General features: G+C 35.9%; 1 protein-coding gene across 5 annotated transcripts in view; it reads right to left on the reverse strand.

Annotated features, from left to right (window-relative positions):
* Window positions 1-17,591, reverse strand: part of LOC129730107 (zinc finger protein sens) — a 422,944-nt gene that overhangs the window by 146,663 nt on the left and 258,690 nt on the right. For all 5 annotated transcript variants that reach the window (XM_055689159.1, XM_055689160.1, XM_055689163.1 and 2 more), the window contains one exon: window positions 635-756. The gene's annotated coding sequence lies outside the window, so the exon portion shown is untranslated. The remainder of the gene's footprint in view (window positions 1-634; window positions 757-17,591) is intronic.

Here is a 17,591-nt window from a genome sequence, read left to right on the forward strand (position 1 = left end):
ACACAATATTAAAAAAAAAGATGTCATGAGAAAAAAATAGCGAAATGAAAAAGCACACCAAACTCGCTCCAAATTTGTCTTCGCGAAATGGTCAGTTTGTTCGAAATTTCCAGAGCAATTATAGCTAATGTATGTAAATTCACCTCAATTCTGGAACACATCGTCCAATTAAAAAGAACCCCAATCGGCGAGTCATTTCCGGCTGTCCGGGGCGCGTTGGGAACATAATTTCGCAGTGATGGAAGATAACAGCTCGAGCCGGTCGCGCAAGGCGGAAGTGGAGACACAATTACACCACAAACAGAGATGAATGGGAAAGTGCCGCCGCCGCGCTCGCGAGTCGCAAGATCGGTGTGTGAAAATTAAATCTAGGCATAAATGCAAAATAGCGTCGCATCGCAAGCGTTTTCCGTTTGACGCGAACGATGATGGGGATGCCACGACGCTAGTTGACGAGTTGACTTATGGAGATTTATTGACCAAGGTAAGAAAGAGATCTGATTTTGCTTCGTTCACGCTTTGTTTCGCATCACGATTTACGGCGTTGGCAGTTCGTGGACACTTGTTTATTTAAAATTTTCACCCAATTTAGACGGGAAATTTGAATGGGTAGTCAAGTTTTTAATGAACTTACCGTGATCTTGATTAAAATTGGTGCTGATCTACTGACGGCCGTCGGTTGAGCAAGACGGTCAGCAAATTACAACAAATGAGATCAGAAGTTGTCATTTTGAATACTCCTTGGCTGTTGTAGGTCTGAAAAAAGAAAAAAAAAAGAAAAATCAGTGAGCATACCAAGCTGGAATTAGTTTAGGCAACTAAATTTTTCGCCGATGTCAGACTGGTAAAGATCAAGATTGTGGTGGCTCGAACTTTCTCCGCGTAATTGCTTCTCCACTTTGCCTACCGCAGTAGGAGTACGAGGAAACCTTACTCCTAATCATAACCTCAACCGGAGCAACTAACACGGAAAAGCCGCTGGGGCGGACAGAAATTCTTTTCTCATACATGGAAGTGGTAGCGATTGCCATCTTCCACATGCCCGGGAATGCGCCCGGGGTGGGGCGGAATTTTCGCGCGCGCGCTTCATCCGCGTAAAGCGTGAACATAAATTATTCACAGCCAGCCTTCACGATGGAGCGACGGGTCGCGCGGAGATGCCAGATCGAGAGCCTGATAGCTCGTATAATAGCCACGGTGGGTCCCATAGTGCCCAAGCTTGCGGGGCTGACAAGGGCGTACGGAGCAACACGTCCGGTCCGCCGCGGCACGGAGGAAAAATTGGACTAGATCGAGATGATAGCCAGTCTCTCGTCGCTGAGCCGCTACTAGTCAGCGTGGGAGCCTCCGGGAATTAGTCGCCTCCGTTTGACTGTTTGACCACCGGGGGTAGATGATCAATTGGCCCAGTTTGTCACAGCGAGAAGCGCACGGTTTGTGATTTGCTCTTTCATTTGTTTCTAGTCATGCATGTGCGCTGTTTTGGGACATGACAAATTATGTTTGGTATGATTGTGCTGGGTGGTGTGAAAGCGACAGGGATCCGGAAACAACGGAGCTCGGTTGTGCGAATAGGTTGCCTTAACAGTGGCATTTGTATTTGCCCTTCATTCATCTCATTCATTTTGATGATGTGATTGTTGTTTGTGTTTGTGTGCAATTTTAAAGGAAAGTTACATCTACTTACAACTTACAAAGAAGAATTTAAAATTTCTCCAAATTAATGAAATAAAAAGTAGTTCTCTATCACCACTTTATCATTCGATCGTTCGACTTCGATTTCGGTTGACTTTTTCATGAACCTATATGAGGAGTTTTAGATTTTTCGGCATTTAACTTTTCATTTGTTATTTGTCAACTATTACACTCCTAACTTTTCCCCATTGGGCTTTCTGTTTTTTACGAATCATTGATTTTTGCTCTCCTTCCAACATTTGAATTTTGACTTGTTACAGTGGAAATTATCGCTTTTGTGTTTTCTTAAAATGTTTACGTTTTTTATCTAGTATCGACTAGCTTTCATAACTTTTTTGTGAGTTATGATTATTTCGATTTATGGATTTTTTACCTTCCCTCTCTCACTTTAAACTTTTGAACTGACCTTATACATTGCTTTTGCTTTTCGTTAGATTTATTACGTTTTCAAAACTTGGTGGCTTATTTGATATCGTGACGTTTTTATCCTTTCAGCATTTTTAAATGTTTTACTTCTTCGGATTTTATTGAAGTTTTTATTTCTTGAATATGTATATTTTTGCCATACAATTAACTGATGATTTATTTCTATAATTTTTTACCTTCTTAACTTTTTCTTGTTTTCGCTCTTCAACATTGAAATGTTTTCAAATTTTCACCTTTTCAACATACCATTTTTTTTTCTTTCATTTATTTTGTAACTTTCCATTTAACTGTTCAATTTAAAAACATTTATATTCTAAAATTATAATTCATTGCATTTTTAGCATTGACGCATAAAGCTTTGACTTTTGAACTTATCAGCTTAACAAACATAATTTTTAAACTGTCAAACTTTTAAATTCAAATTTTTAATTTGTATCTTTTCTATTTCTTTACTTTTAAATCTCTTATCTTTTTAAATGTTTAACTTCTCTTTTTCAACCTGTTTTGTTGTTTTACATTCTTAGCTTCTTTAACTTTTTGGCTTTTTTTTTCATTATATCTTCTCAACTTAACCTTTTCCAACGTTTCACTCCTTACTTTTATAGCTTTTTGGGTTTCAAAATTTCTTGTTTTCCATATTAACTTACAATATTTTCAGCTCTTCAATCACTTTTAACTTTGCAACCTATTCTTCTTTTTTTCAACATTTGAACCTTTTAACTTTTCAACTTCTCAACATTTCAACTCTTTAATTCCTTTACTCTTTTACTCTTTTACTCTTTACTCTTTACTCTTTTACTCTTTTACTCTTTTACTCTTTTACTCTTTTACTCTTTTACTCTTTTACTCTTTTACTCTTTTACTCTTTTACTCTTTTACTCTTTTACTCTTTTACTCTTTTACTCTTTTACTCTTTTACTCTTTTACTCTTTTACTCTTTTACTCTTTTACTCTTTTACTCTTTTACTCTTTTACTCTTTTACTCTTTTACTCTTTTACTCTTTTACTCTTTTACTCTTTTACTCTTTTACTCTTTTACTCTTTTACTCTTTTACTCTTTTACTCTTTTACTCTTTTACTCTTTTACTCTTTTACTCATTTACTCTTTTACTCTTTTACTCATTTACTCTTTTACTCTTTTACTCTTTTATTCTTTTACTCTTTTACTCTTTTACTCTTTTACTCTTTTACTCTTTTACTCTTTTACTATTTTACTCTTTTACTCTTTTACTCTTTTATTCTTTTACTCTTTTACTCTTTAACTTTTGAATTTTTTCCCAATTCTTGACTCAATTACTACTTTTCTCACTTCAATTTTCAATGCTTCTTACATCTTAAGCTCTTTTAAATTATTTCAAACTTTAATTTTTTAGCTTTCTACGTTTTCAACTTGAAGATTTTTTAACTTCTAAAATTTTGATTTATTTTGTACTCTGAAATTTTGCTTCCGTTGGACTTTGTTATTTTGTCACCTCTTATTTATTATTTTTATTTAACATTTTTAATTTCACAACTTTCAGCTTATTATTTTTTTTTAATTCTACCACTTTTTTAATTTTAATTTTCATTTTAAATTTTTTTTAATTTTAAAGTTTGAAAAAGTAACAAATAAGGGTAACAATTTTTCAATTTCCTGTTGATAAAATACTCCATTTCTGCTACTAAACTTTTAAACACTTCAGCTTTTTAAACTTTTTAGCCTAATCTTATCCAACTTCTTGCTTTGTACTTCATCAACTTTTCAATATTGTGTTTTCAACTACCAACTTTCTTCTTCGTAACTTATAAATTTTTCTTCTCTCTACTGTTTATCTTTTTCACTTTTTATATTTTTTGGAGCAACTCGACTTTTTATTCTTAATTTTAGTTTTTTAAGTTTTTATTTTTATTTTTTTTCCTTCTTAAAGCTTAGCACCTTTTCAACCCTCAATTCAATAATCTAATTGACAGATTTGCTCTTAAATTTACCATATTCTCATGTTATTTGTATAAGTTATTTGATATTATAATTTTCAATCTAATCTGCTTTTTACAATAAAACAGTGAATTGTGACATTTTGACATTGATGACATTTATGACATTCATGACATTTATAACATTTATGGTTTTTATGACATTTCTGACATTCATGACATTTATGGCGTTTATGACATTTCTGTCATTCATGACATATATGACATTTATGACATTTACGACATTTATGACATTTATGACATTTATGACATTTATGACATTTATGATATTTCTGGCATTTAGAACATTTAAGACATTTAAGACATTTAAGAAATTTGTGACATTTATGACATTTATGACATTTATGACATTTATGACATTTATGATATTTATGACATTTATGTCATTTATGACATTTATGACATTTATGACATTTATGACATTTGTGACATTTATGACATTTATGACATTTATGACATTTATGACATTTATGACATTTATGATATTTACGACATTTATGACATTTATGACATTTATGACATTTATGACATTTATGACATTTATGACATTTGTGACATTTATGACATTTATGACATTTATGACATTAATGACATTTATGACATTTATGACATTTATGACATTTATGACATTTATGACATTTATGACATTTATGACATTTATGACATTTATGACATTTATGACATTTATGACATTTATGACATTTATGACATTTAAGACATTTATGACATTTATGACATTTATGTCATTTATGACATTTATGACATTTATGACATTTATGACATATATGACATTTATGACATTTATGACATTTATGACATTTATGACATTTATGACATTTATGACATTTATGACATTTATGATATTTCTGGCATTTAGAACATTTAAGTCATTTAAGACATTTATGACATTAATAACATTTATAACATTTATGACATTTATGACATTTATGACATTTATGACATTTGTGACATTTATGACATTTATGACATTTATGACATTTATGACATTTATAACATTTATGACATTTATGACATTTATGACATTTATGACATTTATGACATTTATGACATTTATGATATTTCTGGCATTTAGAACATTTAAGACATTTAAGACATTTAAGACATTTATGACATTTATGACATTTAAGACATTTAAGACATTTAAGACACTTATGACATTTATGACACTTATGACATTTACGACATTTATGAGATTTATGACATTTATGACATTTATGACATTTATGACATTTATGACATGTATGACATTTATGACATTTATGACATTTATGACATTTATGACATTTATGACATTTATGACATTTATGACATTTATGACATTTATGATATTTCTGGCATTTATGACATTTATGACATTTATGACATTTATGACATTTATGACATTTATGACATTTATGATATTTCTGGCATTTAGAACATTTAAGACATTTAAGACAATTAAGACAATTAAGACATTTTTGACATTTTTGACATTTATGACATTTATGACATTTATGACATTTATGACATTTATGACATTTATGACATTAATGACATTTATGACATTTATGACATTTATGACATTTATGACATTTATGACATTTATGACATTTATGACATTTAGAACATTCAAGACATGTAGGACATTCAGAACATTTAGGGTATTTAGGACATATATAAAATTTAGGACATTTAGGACATTCAGAACATTTAGAAAATCTAAGTCATTCAGGTCATTTAAAACATTTTGGATATTTAGAACATTTATGCTCTTAGCACATATTTGACCTTCAGATCATTTATGAGACTTATTACATTTATGACATTTAAGACATTTTTTGAATTTATGACATCTATGGCATTTATAGTATTTATGTTATTTATGTTATTTTTAGCATTAAAGACATTTATTACATTTAAGATATTCGACTGACCGGCTAGCAGCATCCTCCTTGATTTCAACGAATTTCTGTGGCTTTATTAAACCAAGAGCATTGCATACTCATTACAAAGTATATCTGGACAAACATATCAAAATAACAGAATTTTTGTTTTATCAATAGGTATATTTGAATTATGACTAGAGATGACGAAAAGTTGTCAATTGACTTAGTTAACAATATTAAAAAAAGATAATTCAAATCCTAAACTTTTAATTTGTTTTGAAAATAAAAGGTGATTTAAAAAAGCTCGGTCATCTCAGATTTTTTTTAATGAATGTTTATCAGACTATCAATTTATGAAACAATGAGCGCACTTATAGAAAAAAAATAACCAGCATATTGTATATTTTTCAACTTTTTATAGGTTGATCTTCTTTATTTGTTGGTTTATCATTTCTTTACATGATAAATTTAGCTTTCGATTTACTTATGTTCAATATTCAATATTCAACGTTTAATCCTAATAACTTATAAACTTATTTTGTCATTTTTACATTTCGACAATTTGATTCTGTGACATCTTTATATTTCAACGTTTTGGCCTTTTGATTTTATGTTTATATAACATTTCTATCATTTTCAATATTTTTGATATATTTGTTAACTCTATTTATATTTGATTTTTTCAATGCTTTTGAAAGTTTTACATGTTTAACATGTGCAAATTTTAGGCTTTTTAACATTTTAACATTTACCATATCTAACATTTTTTTCTTAATATTTTTCGTTTTTAGCTTCTAGATTTCATTATGACTAATTGACGTTTTTAATTTTTTAACTTATGGTCATTGTTACTTTTGAAGTTCAGCTTTGAATATTTTGTTTTGTGAGTTTTGGTTTAAGTCATTTTTTTAAATAGTTATTTTTTTCTTTTCTGTGTTTTATGAATTAGGTACTGTAGTGTTTAATCGAATTTTTTATCTGTTTAATTATTTATTTTAAATCATTTACTGCGTTCCACTAATTCTTCCTACATACATATTAAATTATTTCGTATTCATGTTAATTCACTGGAATTTATTTTTACGTGGGTTATTCATATGCGGTATTTTTATTAACGGCTTTCTTACGCGAATTTTCACAATAACGAGGATTATTTTTAATAATCATACTTTTTTATTACACTAGCTATAATAATTCGATATTCATCCTGAAGTGTTCGAAGTTTGAATCAAAATGGTATATCGTGCTCGGTTTGTGATCAAATCCGTGTAAAAATCTGCCAGGTCACACGACCATCTAGAACACTCGACGGATGATTTTTCTATATTTTTTATATTTTTACACTGACAAAGTCAAATCACGCTCCTAAACGAATTAAAATGTTTTTATTGACATAATAACGTATTATAAAATATGTACATGCTACCGAAATCATTAAAATCATTGTTATGTTCTATTTCATCTACTCGAATACTTCATAAAACTAATCGTTCAACATTCGCATACAAAGTTAAGTTCATAATGCAGTTATTTATCGATTTCCTAAGCAAATCAGGTATTCAATCGCACCCACCGCTCACATCACAACTAGTTCAGCATTCCGTCCTTTAATAGAAATTTAAATTGTACCTCATCTCCGATACCCATTAACTTCATAACATTGTACTTGAAAAGCGAGAAAAAAAAGAGAGAAGAAAAACAGCAAAGAAACCAGAATTTCCACCATAAAACCATCCCAAACGAAAACCCGCAAACCTCCCACGAAAGTTGGCACACATTCCCAGCTGTGTCCTCATTCCGGCGACCCACGACGACGCGGTTGCTTGTTGTGCTGCTTTTTTCTTTCCTTTTCTTCCTTCTGGCAGCTATTGAAGTCTTCCCTAGGGCCCCGTAGACCTCGCCGGCACCCAGCCGGCAAGGAAACATCATCCAACTTATCGCAGCCCGAAACGGCACGGCACGGCGCGCAACGGCGAATAGTTAACCGGAGCTACGGCGATGGATGGATGGATGGTTGGATAGATGGATAGATGGATTCCGGTGCCGCCGTCCGTCGTCAGGCGGAGGAAAACTAATTGAATGCGCGCGTGTTCATGCTGATTGAAATGAAAAGTCGTAATTTTTCTGCCTGTTTTGTGCTTGTCATCCCGCTGCACCCGCTGCCCCACACAGTTACACGGTCTGTGTGTGAGTGTCTCTGCTTTAGCCTCATCATCCGGCGATCCGGCGAAAGAGGAACCGTACCCGGACTAGCAAGCAGCGCAATAAGACAGCGGAAAATAATGATAAAAGGAAAACAATTTAACATGACATTATCTAGAATTATCAATTTCAATTTCTATCTGCGGCTGCGGCAGACTGTGCGCCTTTACCAAAAGAGAGACTGGGTAAGGGTAAGGAAAAACTCGACCATAAATCCATACGGCACACCGAACAAGCGACGAACTCGGCTTCGTCACTGTGAAGCGAGAAGACGACCACCGCCGAGAAGAACACGAGTTTTATGGCTATTTTATTGAACTTTAAGGAAAACAAATGAGCATAAATCGTGATGCTATCAATGACAGAAATTACCATCTTATGTGCGTGTGCCAAGCCCGCGGGGTAATGATGGCAGCAATTCCGTACGACAAGGGCCGTTAGCATTTCCCAGGCTCTTGGTGTGTTGTTTGGGGAGAAATTTCCAATCCCGCACCCTTTCAAAGCTTTCAGTCTTCACTCCGCAGGCCGATGCGATGGTTTTCCTTACCTAAACCTTAAATACTCTAAGCCTGCGCGCACCTTTGCATACATGGAACACACTTGAGCCGCGTTTGTACGAGACGGGACGTGAATGCCAAACCAGCGAGGAATGCATGTCGAATGAGAGCAAAATCAATATTTGCATATTTTGTGCTATTTTTACCCTGAGTTCGAATATGAGTGACAACTAGGCGAGTGCGAGTCGCGTACTCGATTTGAATTATTCAAAGCGATTGCTGTTTTGCATTTCTGTAGGTACGCGCTTTGTCACTTCCTCGTTTCCTCGGGCCGAGCAACCGGGTACCCGACACGATACGACACGAGGTTCCCACCCGGTTCAAAGTGGAATCCCGCCTGCATGGACGAGTGTGTCAAAACTAGAGCAGAATTACGAAATCGAAGCCCCGCGAAGCCGGTCGGTGTTGTATCTAGTAAACACGACACGATACGAGCTAAGACTAGACAACATTGTGCGCGAAAAATTACAATAAACACAAAACCCGACCGCAGTTCGTCAATAGGATCAAAAAGACACAGACGACGACTACGACGGTGATGAATAATTCATACCTCCGAGTGCGGAGCGCAGGACACCCGGAGTAGGTGTAGGAACGTACATTGAAAAGAAATTTGAATACCACGCGAGACATACCGGGCGAACAACAAGTAGAGCACTCGAAAGCTTTCGCTCTCGGTGGGACGTGTGTGAGTGCTTTTAGTGGTGTTCCGCGAAGGAATGTGCTCTCCTTGGGGTGCACCAGAGCGCGAGGGTCTTAGATACGTACGTGCATAGATCATGCTCTTCAAAAATGGAAAGAAAAAAAAAGGGCTAGTCTTTTTCCATTCATGAAAACTTCTCTCTTTGCAGGCACTCGCTCGGCAGGCGTGCGGATAATGTTGTTTGTTTTATTCAAAAGATTTCAATTCATAAATTTGATAAATTGAGTCCACGAAGCAGTGACAACAATGTTGTGTGTCAATTCAGCATTGCTTGGCAGACTGTATCACGGAATCTGACATGAGAGAGAAATAAGTAGGTATGTGAAGTTCGCATAGCGTTATTTTTTTCCTTGAAACTGTATGTTACTCTAATGAGGTTGATATGCATTTCTGACTGTAAGTCTTTTACAGTTTCTTACTCATTTCTTGAAAAATATGCAAAAAAATATTTGAAAGTTGTTGCGTGGAATATTATTAATATGAGTCAGAACTTCATTCGCTTAATAGCTCGGAATATAAAAATCAAATACCGTATATAGACAACCACCAACCGATGTCATGAGTACAGACCGAAACTAGCACAAAGCATGATAAAAATCCAAAAAGTTATAAACAGACAAATGATAGAATTAATTAAAATGAAAACAATTCAAAAGGTAAAAAGTTGATATCGAATAAGAATTTTGTTGTTATTGTATCTTTGAGTTTCGTCTGCGCCAAGATATGTCTTCTGCAGGCCGAGGGTAGACAGCCGGCTGTTCCTGTTCGTGATGTCTTGGCGAGCCGTGACCTATCCTACATGTCCCTTATATACGTTTTCCTGAAATCCATCCATGCTCCAGTCTAGTCCCGTTCCCCTCCGTCTACACCCAACAAAACGACAAGAACACGTTTGAACCTTAAGCACAAAACCAGCAACCAGACCCCGCACAATAGAACCAGGACCCAAGGACTACGAGCCTCTGTCCCAACTCACGACATCGTGGCTCAGCAGAACGAATCCATACATGCCATTCGACGATTATCAGACGACCATTGAACAACAAAACACTGATTGGAAATCCCATGCTAGTTTTAAGTTAGACTTAATTTCAGCTCGTAGTCGGCAGCGAGGATAAAAAATTTGCTTTAGTTTTAAGTCATCAGATATAATTGGCGCCGTTAAACATTAAATTGTATTTGTGCCGTGTCAAATAAATGTTATGTGAAGAAAAAAAAAAAAAAAGATATGTCTTTAACGTAATCACAGGCACGTGAAAATTGGTATCTTCTCGGACAGCCTATCCCGGCAGAACCAAGTTCTGTACTGGGGACCTGAACACTGTGGTATCGAGGGCAATGAAAACGCTGACTACCTAACAAGACAAGGAGGTATGGAACTCTAATCCCAAAAATGTCGTTGATCTATTTGACTACGCGATACTAAATTAGGGCACAGAATTATTAACAACCAACCCTACTCCATCTATGAGTACGGGTACCATGGAACGGGGTGAATTTGATCAACTTTAGTAACAATTTCCATTTAGCTTCATGTACATTTTTCCCGAAATAGTATAATTTTAAAACAAGTACTGGTATGTGTTCTAGTAAACCTCTACGGCTATTGATGAAGTTTCTATCGTCTACTTCAAGAAATAAATTCGATAATTCTATAAGATACTATGAGGTAAATTGGGGTGTGTAAATCCTGCAAAAGTTGCGTTCAAGGACACGTTAACATTGCCTAGTGTTGTAAGAGCAATATCTTTTGATTAGTATTTTTTATCACGAATTTTCAGGTGATCAATTTCACCCCATTCCACGGTACCTCGTAATCTGTGTACAACCATCAGAGCCTGCCACAAAAGATAATCAATGTGATGGTCGCAATGGCTCTCTTAGTCCCAATGCCCTTCAGGCATACAAAATAAAAATCTCTTTTTTTCTCTTTCTTATCTAATTTCTTCTTCTTCTTTTCTCACTCCTTCTCTCTCTTATTAGCTTTATTCTCTTTATAGTTTGCTCTTTTTTTTCTCACTATTATTTTCTCTCGTTTTTCGTCTTTTTTTGTCTATCTTTATCTATCTCTTTTTTTCTCTATTTTTCTCTTTTTCTCTTCTTTTCTTTTTTTTTCTTTCTTTTTCTCATTCTCTCTTTTTCTCTTTCTTTTTCTCTTTCTTTTTCATTCTCTTCTTCTCCTCATTTTGTCTCTGTTTCTCTTTTTTCTCTTTTTCCCTCTTTTCGACTTTATTTTTCTCTCGTTCTCCCTCTTTTATCTTTTTTTTCTCTATTTTCTCACTTGTTATTTTCTCTGTTTTTTTTCACTTTCTTTTCTCTCTCTCTTGTTCTTTCATTTTTTTCTGCTTTCTCTTTTTCTCTTTCTCTTCTTCTTTCTGTTTTTCTTTTTTTTTCTCTTTCTTTTATATTCGCTCCTCCTCTCTCTTTCTCACCTTTTTTTCACTCCCTCTATTTTACTTTTCCTTTCCATTTCTCACTCTTTTTTTTTCTCTTTTGTCCGCCTCTTGCTCTGAATCTTTCTCTTTCTGTTTATTTTTCTTCTCTTTTTCCTTTTTCACACTGCTTCTTCTATTATTTTTATTTACATTCTTTTAGTTATAACAGATGTGAGGTATATTAATTATGAATAATGGTCTTTCATATAAATAGAAGATAAATAGATTATGTAACGCAAATTCATGAAAAAATGTCATCAAGAGAGCAAGGCATAATGTTTTGGGTATTTTTCAATTAAATATCCGCACCACATTCGCACTATTTTTCACATGGAACATTCTATTTTTCAGACATTCTTAAAGCTTCCCAATCTGTTTTCTATTTTTGAACTCCGTCTCTGTATTACATACTATCCGAAATTCTCTTTCCTTTGAAATCCTTTGCTTCTCCTCTCTATCATTTCCATTCTCTTTCTTACCCTTTCACTTTTTTTTTTCTTTCCTCTCTGTCTTTATGTTTTTTTCTCTCTTCCTAACATCTTGTTTCTCTCTAAAATTTTTCCTTTCTTTGTGTTTGTGCGGTACAAATCAATGGTTCTTGAATATGCCAGAACCAATTTGATTGCCGTAGATCTCATTTGAAAGGTTATATAATTTAGTATCTTACTGTGGAGTGTTATTGTTTTGCCCTAGAAAGATTATAGCTTTTCAACCATTCCTGTGAATTTTGGTGCCTCTAGCAGAAATAGAGAGGCCGCAAAATAATTGCTCGCTAGGACTTTACTCGCTTTCGAGCTGGCTTAGGGTACCAAAAACTGATAGAAACGATTAAAGAGCTATTATTTTTAATTTATGTTTGGTTTGAGCTCTTGATTTACCCTAGTTTTTATTCACTTTTGATGTGTTGCGGTCATGAAATGACATTCGATGGTCCAACGCTACATCAAGATCTCTTACTGCACGAATGAGTAATCCATCGTTAATCGTGTTGTTCCAAATTATTGGATTTTTCTCCCGGGTGAATGAGACCACGGATCATTTTGTCACACTAATGGTAAGAAAATATTTGTAACGTACCTCTGCATCTCACGGCAGTTAGCAATAGATCGTATTGCCAAACATAATTTTAAATCATCGGCATAAGCCAGTCTGTATCCTAGTGGCAAAACAAGACAGGAATCGTTGAAAAATAGCAAGAAAACCAATGGACAAAGGTTGCTTCCTTGAGGCACACCAGATAAATTAAAAAATAAAACACAGCATTGCCCGATTGCAACGATAATGTTCTCTCTGTAAGATAGGATTTCATCCAGTCCACAAGAGGAGCTGGAACTTTTAGCCTTTCCATTTTAGCTACTAGGATAGCATGATCGACGCGATTAAAATGCTACCTTCAAATCTGTTCATATTGTATCCAGTTGCAATCCAAGCTCTATGCACGTAATACAGTGCGAGGTAAACTGCAGCAAGTTTGTTGTTGTCGAAAGTCCGGGATTGAAGTCGTATTGATAGGAAAGGTGTCCACTATAGTTTAACATATCCTAGGGCTTTATAATGCGAATCGCCAGTGAGTTCAGAAACCAATATTGACTGAGAGCCTTGTACTTTCGCTTGTGCTTCTCTGTACTGGAATCGTCTGCTATTGTTCCGCGTCCGCCTTTATGCACCAAAAAAGCCGTCACATTCAAACCAAATCGATTTAGGAATACTGCCGTGGCCTCAGTTTTATATTCAAATGGTTGAGAAGGGTGTACCGATAACAAAACGGTTGAAACTCTTTCCCTTCAAATATTCAAGAATTCCTAGAGGATGAGGCGGCAGGAGTAACAAGAAACAAAAAAAACTTACTTTTTGTTTTTTTTTACACTCGCATAAAATTTTATATAGGTACTGATAAAAAGAATCGTTTTTAAAAGCTTTTTCAGGTTTTTTCCATGCAGTCTTTAATACTATCAGTTGCTAAAATCCACAAAATATCCAATTATTATAAAAGTTGAGGAGGTTTTGTTGTATCAATCATTTGTTGTATGAATCACTCAAAAATTAAAACTATCCATGACATTCATGATCAGCATACATTGCTGTGCTTTAAATTAAAGCATCTGAACCAGCATTGTCCGTATTTGTACGCTTTACTCAAATTTATTACTTTCCTTTAGGGACTTATATCGAATGCGAGTTAGAACGATTCGTGAAAACATCTTCTAATTCTACTGAGCAACAATCATTTGTTAAGCATTTTACAGTTTTAAATTCTTACTTTACACTCACGACCTCTCATAAGACCCAGTTCTACGTTAAAAAAAGACAATAATGGATGCAATTAGTTCACTAACGGCACGACAGCCAACGACTTCGCCATGTAAATCCCTAGCTTCCCTTCCGTAAGAATATTGCTCCACGTGTTAATTTCCCACTCGGTATGGGAAATTAATTATCCGAGCTGTACAGTGGAACGGTAAATTCCGTAACCAGCTGGGGGAGGGTAGTGCATCCAGCTGAGCGATCCCCCACCGGGAGGCGGAACGTTAGCACGGAATAAGGGCATAACTTCAATTGGAACGAAATTAAACTATCATTGCATTACGAATGTAAATAGTTTTTTTTTTCGACCACCTTTCCGGACTCCTGCTTTCGGCTGCTTTCAAAGCGACATTAAATTCCACTAATGTACACTTAGTTAAGTCAAGCGGCAGGCAGTGATGGAGCGACGGTCTCTTGATCATTAATCAGTAAGAAGGCCGATCGTCGGACTCTACCCTCGTGTGGCATTACTGTCTTACACGGTCAAAGCTTTTCCATTTTATACGGCCATTTCGGTATGCTCCACTGGATCCCTTCCTCCTTTCGATATTTGTTGTTCCCTCAATTTTGCTCAAGTCTCGCCAATTAATCCCCCGCACAAAACGACAATTAAACAGCCAGTAAACGGCCCAAAGTGCGCGCACGGAATTGATCTCTTTCCGATTGTGATTATTTTACTGCAAGCGCAGAAAGCGTTCGAAGGTAGTAAATCATTTTTAATGGAAGAAAAAAATTGGCCGCCCAAATGTGTGCCGGGAGATCGATCGATAGGGTTTAGATAATCTTCGCCACTGAGTGCAACGGAATGGTGGCACCGGGGCGTCATCACCCGTGGTGGGGCGGAGCCATTAGCGATCGGTTCTGATTAATGGCCGATGATAGTGAAATTGGCAGTTTACTTCCACTGGAGTTTGTTTTTTCGAGCGAGTCCATTAGCCGGGCTTGGAAGGTTGACTTCCCTTCGATTGTTTTACTAATCAACGTTTAAGTTTGTAATATCGGTTAATGGTAATATTTAACCAATGGAACGATCGAGTTTGTGTTAATGTACGCTGCACGGTTGAATATTGAATTACATGTGTTAGCTAGCGATTGTTGATCGCTAACAAAAAATTCGACTACTGGTTTTAGGGACGTCACCACCAGCAGCAGAAGCGGTGGCTCTGCCGGAGAGCAACCTCGGAAGTCAGTCATCCATAAATCATGTACACTCGGTTTCGTTTCGCTTCGCAAAGCAGCAACCGTTCGTGGTTGATTCAAATTTTCCCGCGAGGTGGAGCGAATCCGAAATGAGATCACAATTCACCTGTCGGCGGCTGGCATGCGGCCCGAAGTGGACTCATGACTCATGCAGTATTTATTATGCTGCAATTGCAGCGACGACGCGGCCAGCAGATCATTCCCGGTAATCAACACTTTTTGCATTTCTGACCCGTCGTCGCCGTCTAGAGGCCCGTAGGCTCTTCTAAGGTAACAAGCAGTTCCTAGCCCCTAGGATCGGAAAGCTACGAGACAGCCATTATCCACTTGAGTCTCTTGGTAGGGCACTAGCTGAGCCGCAAGCTTGGGAAAATTGATTATTTTCAGTTTCCAAGTGCACACGCGTGAAGTCCAACCTAGCCGAGCAAAGCGACCCCGTAATTGGATAAGTGTGCCCCAATGAAAGGAATGTGGGGCCGCCGATCGGGAAAGAGTGAGCTGCTAGTCGTTCGAGTTATTTTTTTATTCATCCCTCCTCCGTGTTTTAACCCGGTTGTTGCAACAACGACGACGACGACTACGACGCTGCACCCTATCTAGAATGAAGAAGGACGCCATAGAAGGAGTTGTGGTTGCAAGGCAAAGTGCATGTTTTGCATACAATGTACAAGCCGCCGCTGCGGAAGGGCTTTTCGCGACGGACAAAAAGAAGAAATTATCATAATTGTAATGATCTCGGAAAGCTGTAAATAGAACCGAATGTTCCGTATTAGGGTTTACCGGCAATAATGTGGTTTCAGTGCCGTACACACCGCAAGGCACGGAGCATAATTGTACTAATTAAAGCTGGAGTTTTGTACTTTTTTCCCCTGTTCCAATGCCGAGGGTACAGGACTCCTGCAACCGGAAAATTAATAGCTACCGCTGTTTCTGGTCATGTAATTAAATTGCTACGTGCTGATGAGTGCATCTTCGGTTGAAGCGGATGAGCTCGGTTGAGGTGATAATTTTTTTAAGAGCGAGCGAGGAAAAGTTTATGGGGCCTCTCTGTTTCACTCAAATGGTTTATTGGACGGGAGGAGTCGTTCAGCAAAAAGTAAGACATAATGTTGCTGCTTCGTTGAATAATCCTTGGAAACTGAGGGGGAGATATTTTTTGTCATAACAGAACCTTTTTCAAGGCCGATAGTTTAACAAAAGAGAACTGTTCAAAGCGTGAAGAACACTGAAACTCTGTTTTTTTTGTTGGTGAAAGTTAATGCTACGTTACGTTATAAAATATAAACATAAATAAATCAGGCAGACAGTTGACTTTTGGAGAATGCTCGTGTCATTAAAAGCTCCAATTTCATCAAATTTTGTAAATATGTTCATGGTTCCTGTTTATTGGAGATTGCAGAGTAGATTAGTCTGGATAGAATTGAAGGAAAGCGTGCTTTTTCCGAGCAGTCACTCAAATAAATTGGAGAATTTTAGGCCTCTTTTGAAAGGAAAGAAGAAGATTGCAAATCACATGTAGGTACAAATGGCTTGCTAGACCAGCATCTTTGAACAAATTTTTACATCGCAACACACACCATGCCAGAAACGACATAATATGCAACTTCAATGCACCTCGGGTTTTCCTTTACCAAAAGTTTGTTTAGGGTCTTTCAACTTTTTTTAAGAGAAAATATTCTTTCTAGTGTGTATATTTTTTGGAAAAGACAAAATTATTATCTACAACTTTGCTGAAGACGTCACGCCGATCAAACAAACCGTTTTGGCCCTGAACATATTTTAAATCATCAATACCCTTTCAAAATAACAATTTTAAATAGCTTCTCAAAAATGAGTCGCGTTTCAAAATATTTAACGAATGGCAAATTTGCCTTTAGGAACGTCTATGCGGAAGATCAGCCAAACAGAAAATGACAACTAAAAAAAAATATTAAAACTGGAAGATTTTTCTTTCGTCTTTCGTTTTTGTCTTACATCTTTCGTCTTTTTTCTTTTGTCTTTTATCTTTCGTCTTTCGTCTTTCGTCTTTCGTGTTTCGTCTTTCGTCTTCCGTCTTTCGTCTTTCGTCTTTCGTCTTTCGTCTTTCGTCTTTCGTCTTTCGTCTTACGTCTTACGTCTTTCGTCTTTCGTCTTTCGTCTTTCGTCTTTGGTCTTTGATCTTTGGTCTTTTGTCTTTTGTCTTTTGTCTTTTGTCTTTTGTCTTTTGTCT

The sequence above is a fragment of the Wyeomyia smithii genome, chromosome 3 (genome assembly GCF_029784165.1).
Source record: "Wyeomyia smithii strain HCP4-BCI-WySm-NY-G18 chromosome 3, ASM2978416v1, whole genome shotgun sequence".
NCBI lineage: Eukaryota > Metazoa > Arthropoda > Insecta > Diptera > Culicidae > Wyeomyia > Wyeomyia smithii.